General features: G+C 40.3%; 1 protein-coding gene across 5 annotated transcripts in view; it reads right to left on the minus strand.

The window, feature by feature from the left end:
* Positions 1-5181, minus strand: part of ralgps1 (Ral GEF with PH domain and SH3 binding motif 1) — a 172266-nt gene extending 167085 nt beyond the window's left edge. For 4 of the 5 annotated variants that reach the window (XM_064354379.1, XM_064354380.1, XM_064354376.1 and 1 more), the window contains exon 1: positions 4816-5181. The gene's annotated coding sequence lies outside the window, so the exon portion shown is untranslated. The other variant, XM_064354378.1, reaches the window with a different exon arrangement.
* Between the last annotated feature and the right edge of the window lie 5344 nt (positions 5182-10525).

Below are 10525 nucleotides of genomic sequence, written 5' to 3' on the forward strand. Positions count from 1 at the left end.
CTATCGTCAGCCATATGGTGGCACAAATCTCGCATCAATTATACACAGCGAAATCCTGAATATTTAAACGCAGAGATAAGTCAAGCTTTTCCGCGGCCGACGACAGGAGTCCGTCTTGTGCGTATGACATTTTCTGAAGTGCCGTTATTTCAAGATAGGTGAAAGATAGGCTATGTCAGACGCAAATCGCTGGAATATTCCCATGACAGAGCCTTGATTGTGGAAACCACGACCACGGTTAGCATACGGTGTCCATTGCGCGGAATGCTCCTGGGGCGTCCGCAGAGAGAAAGAGGATGGTGGCTGTTCCCGCGGGGGTTCGCCGCTCGCAAGGGATGAAAGAGACTTTGGAAACGTCGAGCGGAGGTGTTGATTTGCTTTGGGTCTCCGCCACTCTGGCTAGTGCCTTGCATTTGGAGAAGGAAACACAACACAGGGGGCTCTGGGACTTCCTTTCACGTTACTTGAGGTTTTTGACATAATCGCAATGACATGTTTTAAATAATTCAATTCACAGTAAGCATCACATCATGCATTTTTAACATTTAACAGTCCCGTAGAATTGCCGCGAACTTCACGTCAACACTGAGTTGAATTCCTACCAGGATGTCTCTCATCACAATGTTAAAACTTTAATTTAGAATAATACGATTAAGGTGCCGCGATAGCGATGCGCGCTGGCAGTGGCCCGACTGGAACGAGCTTCCCAGCCAACACAAAATGTTCTCAAAATGCTGCTGAAATGTTTTGTCAATGTTATGACATCGCAACAACTTTGCAGCAGCATTGTGAGAATATTTTGTATTCGCTGGGTTGAGATGATTGGGGTGTTTCTACACAGACCACCAAGCCTCAGTGCTGATCAGTGCATACTGCCAGGTCTCGATACTGTCAATAAATTCTTTTGGCTTTTATGCCAAAAGCAATGAGCTTATTCTTGTTGATTTCATTTTTAATCAACCTTTTCAAAGAGGATCAATTCAAGGTCAAAATGCAAATCAGAGAACAGCAAATGCAAATAGGAATTAGTAACAGAGTCGTCTGCAGGTTTAAACCATGAATTTGCTTTTTAAAATATTTGCAAGCAGGGAATCACTCAACCAGTTAAACAACATCAGTGCTGGGACAGCAAAGCACTTCCCACAACCTGGTAATCCTACTTTATGCAAGTTTCACACAATCTGATATGACCTCAGTGGCTAAAGACCAGGGTTTATAAACAAGGGGATGCAGGTTCAAATATTAGGCAAGGCACAGCTGCTACACAATTAAGCAACGTGCTAAACCTGGTTTTCTTCATTAAGCTGCCCATGTTTACATACATAATGAACAACATGCAGGTTGTCCTGATGAGGGTGTCTGTTAAGCAAAGCAATCATGTACCCAAAGGTGGGCTATAAACAGTCAGTGGAAGTAGGTAGCTAGGTAGTAGGTAGCCAGCTGACACTGCGCAACATACAAACACATAGGGATTCCCACAGCAATACAGGGATTCTATCTATATATACATATCAGCAGCAATATATACCTATTCAAAGCATCCTGTCTTAAAAACAGGCTGCTGTTCACCAATTTCCAACAGTCTGCTGAAAATAAGAAAAAACAATTTGAAAAATGAAAATTAATTAATTAATGATAATCCAAAATCTGGTGCAAGGCAATATCAAACACCAATATATATTGGTTAATAAAACAGCATAGCAACTATAGCTTGTGGTGATGAAAAAGCATGTAATAAGTGAGGTCATGTAAGCATCATGTCAAACTTGCATCAGATGAAGGATGTCACTGCTGTGCTCTCAGCCAGTAAAACAACTAGCTGTAGGAAAAATGTAGGACAGCCATATACTTTGCTAGTAAGGTGAACTTCAGAAAGTCATTTTTTCATACCATTGCAAGCCTTGACTCTGTAAACAAGCTGTACTATAATACTAGCTTGCAAAGTGGCATCCCAAGACCGCAGTCACTTTCTTCCCACCATGGACCAGACCCAACTCAATTCATCAATAACAAACCACATTTTTCAAACTACTCAGTATTCTGTTATTTAGGCTAACTACGAATTCACTCAAAAATGCATTGCCTATATCAAAACACAATCACACATTACAATGGCACATGCTAGACAGCTCAGCATCCATTCCCCACCCCAACACCACCCTAACAAAATTCCTACAGGAACCCTGTAGCTATAATATTTGACACGAGTATAGGCCCAACAAGTGTTTATTTGCTTGGCACATCAAAATGGCGCCAGTGCAGTCGGAAAAACAGAACTGCTTGGAATGGCTCAATTGTTTGATTTTTATACTGAAATGTGTAAATAACTAAACATTGCTGCAATTCTCTAAAAGACCTTTGAAAAAAGCAAAAATCTAAACCATATTACAATGCACACTCGTAACTATTCCAATGCACACTGGACTGATTCTGTGCCCAATTTCAAATGTGATCTACGTGCAAGATGTACTGTACTTTAGAAATATAAGTGTCTTGACTTAGGGTATAGTCTACATACTGGGGAGTGATGTGTGTGATGTGTAAAATGAGGTTCCACTGCTGTAGTTCTGCTGCTATGAGCAAGTTCACTTTTAATTCATGCTTGGTTATTACATTACACTATAGGCGTTTAGCAGACAGTCTTATCCAGAGCGACTTACACAACTTTTACATAGCATATAATATATATACAGTATACATGGTTATGGCTCAGTAAACTGTACTTTATCACATCCCATGAATGTTTGCGTCAATGTGCTCAATAAAACTTTTGGATGATTTAACTGTAGGAGTGGCAGCTTGTCACCATAAAAAAGTGAAGTATTATTACAAAATGGCCCTGCGTTCTGTACAGAATAGCAGTTCCATGCCTTCAGTGTGCAATTATAACTGCACATTAAGGAAGAAAAAAGCCAGCAACTCTGGTTCTTTTACGATATTGGCCACAACACGTAACACTTAACCAATAACTGTTCATGAAAATCATATGTAGGTATCTTCTAGGATAAAGAAGCATTGTGCAAAGCTGATTCACATCCAAAGGGCACAGTAAAGGCTTACACTCCCATTTGCAATTATAGTTACACTTCCAGTTCTGGTTCTATATTTTTTTTATGACCATTGCCATACCAGGAAAGTGGCTAAGCTTGCTGGCCAGATAGAGAATCTTTTTCCTTTTTTAGGTAGAATTTCTAGTTTTTCTGGCCAGCTGCATCACCAAATAGTCCCATACAATCCACAGCAGGCAGGTTTGTTTAGTTTTCTGAGGTTGTTTGCTTTTTCCCCTTTCTAAGAGAGTTTATTATCCAGACCAGAACCAAAAACAAACAAATATATCCATGAAAAACACAGTCCTTTTTACTGGTTCAACATGCCTGGTTATGATTTCAATATGCATCTGCATCAGCTGTTTTTGGTCATTGAAGGAAATTTCTCAAAAGAAATTACATTTACAGAGAGGACAGACATACAGGGTATTTGCATTATGACAAATCTGAAAAATAGTTCAGATTCTGGACCATTCTAGGATACTAAATATGCTTAGACTCTCAAATCAACAGGTAAATAATAAATAAATAAATAATAAAAAGGGGAAAGTATATATTTATTTGTAAATAAATTGTAAATATATTCACAGTGGTTTAAGCTTGATTAAATTAACTACAATTAATAATAATTAACACCTCGCTATGCTTCTAAATAATGTATGGCCTACCAGAACCTCAAACTGACAGCACACCAATAACCCAAAAACACTGGAATCCTCACTTTAATTTTCCACTGCCCACGGCGATTATCCGAATTAGTCGTTTCATTCGGCCACGATTCAATTATTTATTTCTCAAAATGTCTTACAAGAACGCATATTATGCACATGAACAACTTATCCATTTAAGTCCTAAAGGTTCGTGTGTCTAGTTTACTTGATAATCTAATACATATGTCTATGTATTAGACATAAGATGAATGTTTATTAAATTCTGGTAACTGTATATCCATGGCTTCCACAGAGTGAAAACCCGACAAAGCTCAGATATTTGTGTTTCGTTTGGTTTATGTAAACATGCCCTCGCCCCCTGGATGGATAAGAATAAAATCACACAAGTGAAAGCCAAGTCATTCACTAGCTACAGACACGCATTTAATAAAATAATAATAATAATAATGATTTGGCGAAGAGCTGATGGCTATAGGTCTAATGAAAAACAGACTGTCAAATTTTAGATCACCGGAATAACCTTATGCCTGGTCCAGGATTTACATGATGCTACAGCTATGTCATTAGCTAGCAATATCATGTGTAGGCTACATCTATCAAATCAGTAGGCGGATAGCTGGCTATCACACCAGGCAAAATAGCCGATGAGTGGTTTAGCAAGTGACTATATGAATCTCGTCACACAAAAATTTTTTTAAAACCTGCCACCTAGAAATCTGCCTAACTGCTGACTGAATAAAAGAAAAATGGTGACAATCAGTCAGCAAGCTAGCTAGCTACATTGGTAGATTATTTTGTCTAAGATAACATGAACCTTTTAAATATTCATAAAGTGAATTAACTGCATATAGAATTTCAGTCGTTTAAAAATAACATACTTGGCTAACCCATTAAATACGATAACAACAGCTAATTCCACACGCATGCATGCGCACCCAGATTAAATGCAGCAAGCGAAAACACCCACCTTGCTCACGCTGAACCCCTGCTGCGACGCAAATCCAATGCTCCTAATATAATACGAGACCGCGTTTTTACTGTGTTTGTAAGCAAATGACATTTGCAGCACCTAACGTTAAAGAGAACATATCCCTTACCTCCCCAAATGCGAGAACAGTCAGTCCCTCGCTGTTGCGTCTGATTGCTGGCCGCTTCAATCCTTCCTAGGCGACCGCGAGTGTATTTCTATCACAACCTTGCACTCATCCAAAAATCAAAACGTATTCCGAATGAAGCTACCTGTGTGCAGGATTAGCTAAATGTGTTCGTCAATTAATCGACAGTAGATTATATCCAACGGCGCATTATTTCTCATGGTGACGTGCCATTTCCTCGTTATGCACATTTATCAATGCATACAGAAAAAAAACATGGCAGTGAAGTGTAAGTGCAGTCTACGACCCGAAAAAAATAGCCAACAGCTGGGTCGTGACATCAGGAAGTGTCAGGTAGGTATACTTAACTTGATAGAAAGATGTGTTAACAAATAGCCAGTTTAGACTTGCAGAGAATCCCGCCCACCAAAAACCGCGACCAACCATTCGATTCGTCTATTGAGTTTATGCAAATTTCCCTTAAGTGCGCAGGTGCTTTTCCATTTGAGTCTCGAACTCCTAACACGTTCAGCAGCCTTATGCACTTCTAACTACAATGTATTTTTCTCCATTATTTTCACGACACATTATTACTAAACAGTGAAGCATTGGCTGCAATAGCCTAGAAAAAAGCATAGAGCACAATATTTTACAAATAAATGTCAAGTGTGACCAGTTGCCCATATTACCACCCTTTATGCATTCAACATTGAAACAAGGTTATTCATCTTCAGGCTTGTGAACCACAGTTCAGGATTTTGATATAAACTATAAATCACTGTGTGTGTGTGTGCGTGCATGCATGCGTAGTACTACAAACATGTTACAAAATAAAAGCAATAAAACAATATCAAGAATATCAATGCATGTGCTCAAATGTTTTTCAGCAATTTACTCCGAAATGCTTCGAGAACTTTGTAGAAGGATCACCCAAGTTTCTCAAATCAATTGGCATTTGTGTGGTGATCTTCGGCCCCTGGTGCAATGTAAAATATATGGATCACTTCCAGACCAATAAAGCCTGGTAAAACCAGGTTATTCTTTTGGACACCTCCATTGGGGCAGGGGCACTTTGTCCAAGGAGAAATCTGATCCTTTTTCGGATTCAAGGTCAGTGAAACTAGTCTGAAATTTTGACTGCAATATTTGCCGACTAGACATATACATCAGAAATCCTGTTTTTGGATGCCATTCCAGGTCTTTGTGCCAAACATGTAGAATTTCACACACCTAAAAAGAGCATTCCTTAAGGTGCCATACAAATGACCTTCCCAATTTCACACAATCTTTATGGGAAAATGACGGACTCCATGGTCTCTCTCAGATGCATCACAGCAGTAATAGATTCCCATTTGATACCTTAGTCTCAATGTTTATAAGGCAAAGACTTGCAGTGGGCATATACAATTTCAAATGATTTTGAACAGTGGACAAGAAAAAAAAGGGTGTAGATTTTTTTGGTTTGTTTTGTTTTGCTCTCCTGGAAATGCAGATGACCAACTGCAGTGTCCTCTCCTGCTCAAATAAAAACTCAGGCTCAAAAACCACCAGCAAGTCAACTGATACAGAAGTGGCAGAAACCTCAGGTTGTGTAATGCTTATTCTTTTAGGCCAACATCAATTTGTCATTCAGTTTCAATTTTATTCCTCTTTATACAACACCGCCCTCTGGTGGAAGTCACTGGTAAATTGAATAGACTTCCACAACACACCATCATAATTCCCCCACATCACAAATTACAGCAGTAGAAAATGAGAATAGTAGCCTCTAGTTTATACATGCATAGAATATCATTTTAATTTAGCCTGTTTTGTTGCATGGTGCACATTTTCTCACTTGGTTTTCTAAATAAAATCCGAGACACATTTTTTTGCCAAATCAGCATCTTTATTTTACAAACAAATGCAATTTTTTTTCCATTGACATTTCTTTGTATCATAAAAAAGCAATTTACAAGCTTGAGGACAAAAAAAGCAGCACATAATGATTATGAGTAAAATATAATTTGAATAAATATATATTTCATGCTATAAAATAAATTCATAAATTGCAAGTTAATACAGCATCAGCTCTATCTAGCTTCATTTACTTCATAGTCTTATAAAAACAGTAGAGTTCTGAGGTTCACTGTTGAGTTGTGAGGTTGTAGATACAGTGGACTGAAATTAGCAGATACCTGTTTAAGACACCAAACCATGAAACTCTCCCCTTTTCCTCCCGTAGAATCAGAGCTCTGTGCTGGCTACGTGCATCACAAACAGGTATTGAGGGTGCATGGAGACCCTTGAGGCAGAAAGTTGGGAACGACAAGACTGACAGTTTGTTTTCTAACCAGAAGGTAAGTGCATTTTTGTTTACCTGAACATGCGATGTGTCCAGTGTTACCTTCTTGAAATACTATAACCCTGAGTTCTACTGTTTTATCCTTTAGCAACACCACCAATATGCATTGAGATTAAAAACCACCGATGACTTCCAGAGATTAGTGAGTTTGACTGAGGAAGTTTGACTGAGGGGGGGGGGGGGGTGTCAGCGGAGGCAGACAAACTTATTTCTACAGTCCCAGTAAGTGAAGGCAAAAAGGAGAGAGTTCAGTATCAAACAGGAGTTTCAAAAAAAAAAAAAAAAAAAAAGTGGGTATTTGGCCCACAAATCCCTTTTGTATGACAGACGGAGGCGCAACCGTTAAACTGCTGTCCCGGGCACAGTGCCACTCTGGACGACGGCTGCCCACGCTGCCGGGCAGCGGGGCCCCTGCGCCACAGCTGTTAGCGTGACGGTGCCTTCGGCACAGGTCAGCAGGTCAAAGGTCGCGCCTTTAATAAGCATGTTCACTCAACCTGTCCAAACATTCACAAAAATCGAATATAAAAAAAAAAATTTTTTAAAATCTAATCAATATATTAAATTCCCCTCTAACCCTCCAACTCAAAAAGTCAAAGAGCTCCCTGACAACCCTCTTCCATTTGTTTTTTTGTTTTTTTTTGAGATACGACCCCACCCAATCCCCGACAACAAGGCAGGGTTGGGACAGGCGCTTCGCTTAAAAACATAAAAATAAAAATAAAAGTTATTGCTCTTGCGTCAAAAACACAGTGGAGGAAAGTTTCAGTAAAAAGCAAATGGAAGACTTCAAGATTTTATTTATTTTCTCTATTTAGGTCTGAATCAGTGTTCATAAACTACCTGAAGTTAAGTTTTTTTTTAAAGAGAAAAAAAGGGCCAGCTGTAATTCAAATAAGTAGTCCAACAGCCTTCCCTGTAAACAGTTCCTTTTTTAATTCATATTTTTATCAGGTTCGCAAGTGACTGCTGCCCTTCTCCTGCCCCCACCCACCCCATTTTCTGTGAAGTTTTGAACAAAGAGAGTGAATCCAACTGCATGGCAGATTCAGTTGGCTGGTGAACATGGTGGCATTAGTACGTATAATTCATAAAAAAGCATTTACATATTTTACCCCACCCTCCCAGATAATGTACGTATGTATATATATATTTATTTATTCATGTATTCATTTATATATAAAATTAATAAATAAACCTGACCAGTCTAAAAGCACCATTCGAGGGTAAAAAATTCCCCATAAAATAAAATATGTGAGGCCTTTTATAGCGGAGTCCCTTCAAGAGGAGTCTGATGTTTACAATGAGTCCCCCTTTGCAATAAGTACGACAAAAAAAAAAAAACTTGGAAAGAAAAACAAGAACATTTTCTGTTTGTGGCCAATGAGGAACAGACCTTTAAGTCCCCAAAGAGAAATTGCAATTTCTGTACAAATGTGATGAGGTACATGCGACATTCCTCCGTACAACATAACAAACGAAACCCAGCCATCTCCATTTACACCAAAACAAAGGGCATAAATGCTATCTGCAGACTGGAAGGCATCTCTTGAGCTGGGTGTTCACACAGGAAAGCAGCAGAGACCAGGTCTACCTCTGACCCGCCGTCCCAATGTACAATTACAGGGCTGGGACCGGTTGTCATTTCTCAAAGTTGTTCTTGCTTAAGACCCCAACTCGGTCGAAGAAAGTTCCGATGGCTCGTCACAGGAGCGGGGAGGGAATGTACGTGATTGGGTAGAGCCGTCATATGGAAGAGCCATTGTGCAACCATGCACGTGACCTCAGTAACTAGGAGACAGAATCTTTTTTTTTTTTATTCCCCCACCAAGTAAAAGTAAAATGAAAGGGGACTACAGAGATTGCTGAAATCATCTTAAGAACTCAGTGTCCCCACCTCCCACCCCCCACCCCCCCAACTGAAAAACATAAAATTAACAATACACAGGACAAGGCTTGTGGGAATAAAATATGTTCGGCTTGCAGTTTCGTACAGGAGAGAAAAATCCAGAATTACCTGACTGCACAAAAGGGACTCAATTATGTGCCTGCCTCCTTGATCAGTATTTCATTAATGCATATTATATTTATGTTGTTTTTTTTTTTTTTTTGTTTTTTTAACTATCACAGCATGTTTTATAGATTTTTGCATTCAAATATAAAAAGAAACCAACAGTACTATACCAATGTAGTATATACACATAAGAAAAATGATTACTTTTCAGTGGCCGCTTCCTCTAGATTCACAAAGCTCTCCTTGATCCCCTTGACGCTAAGCATTTGGAAACGAGCACACAAGCAGTAATACCTTTAAAGTTCGAGGAGCGGACCTAGCGATAGTCGTTTTCACGTGGCAAGGCACAGACGAGGTCGAGACGCGAGCTTCGGCTTCGTTGCGGCAAGAAAGCTCCGATTTAACGCCGTTTCTCCTCCCAACCACCCATCTACCCACCCCCCACCCCCCACCCCCCACCCCCGATTAAAAAGGCAGGGCTTTTCGGGGGCTTTTAGCCCTGCGAGTTCATCGCGCCCAAACACTCGGGCCTTCCCAACCCCGACTCCACACGGCAGACACCGGCGTGCTATGGCTTATTTCGTTTTTCAAACTGAGACCCCGGTGTGCGGTCTCACACTGGTGCCACCCCTCCCCAATTGCTAAAAGGTACTCGTGTGCCAGCTGCCCTCATTTGTTAAGCATCCCCTGAAGACAATAAAAACATTTTTTTTTTATTAAACCGAATACTAAACGCCAAAAGGAGAACACTGTTTAAAACAACAGGGAACTGGGGGAGGAAGGCAAGGCTTTGCACACGCTCTCACGCCGCTCAACTCCAACCTGCTCTAAATCTTTACGCCGAAACGCCTTTTCCACATTTAACAAAACTGACCAAAAAGTTGTTCTGCTTTTGTTGTTCGTCTCTTGTTTTGGTTAGTTCTTTGGTTAAATACTACCAAGGTAAACTCATTCATCTTCCTTTCTTCCTACCAAAATTCTTTGTAAAATGTGCCATATAAAAAAACATTTAGGCTAATTGATTGATTGGCTTTCCTCTGGCCGAGGCACTCCCAGGCCGTGGCCGCTCGAGCACTTCCTGCGATCGGCGAATCCCTAGAGGCGAGCCCTCTCTCTAACGAGCAACCCCAGATGCTCCGCCTCGCCAGCAGAGGTGGAAAGTCCAGAAGTCCTGCCGTGTGTTTCTTCCACCCCTGAATTCAAGTCGGCTGATTTTACTTCTACCTCCCGGGCTGAAGGATCGTGCCACTTAGCAAATCCAGGTGGTTGGAACAAAATACCGGGGAGGACTTTCACTTTCTGAACCTGGAATTTCCACCTCTGCTCACCCAAACATGGAGGGAGAGAGAGAGAGA

The sequence above is a fragment of the Anguilla rostrata genome, chromosome 10, assembly GCF_018555375.3.
Source record: "Anguilla rostrata isolate EN2019 chromosome 10, ASM1855537v3, whole genome shotgun sequence".
NCBI classification, from domain to species: domain Eukaryota; kingdom Metazoa; phylum Chordata; class Actinopteri; order Anguilliformes; family Anguillidae; genus Anguilla; species Anguilla rostrata.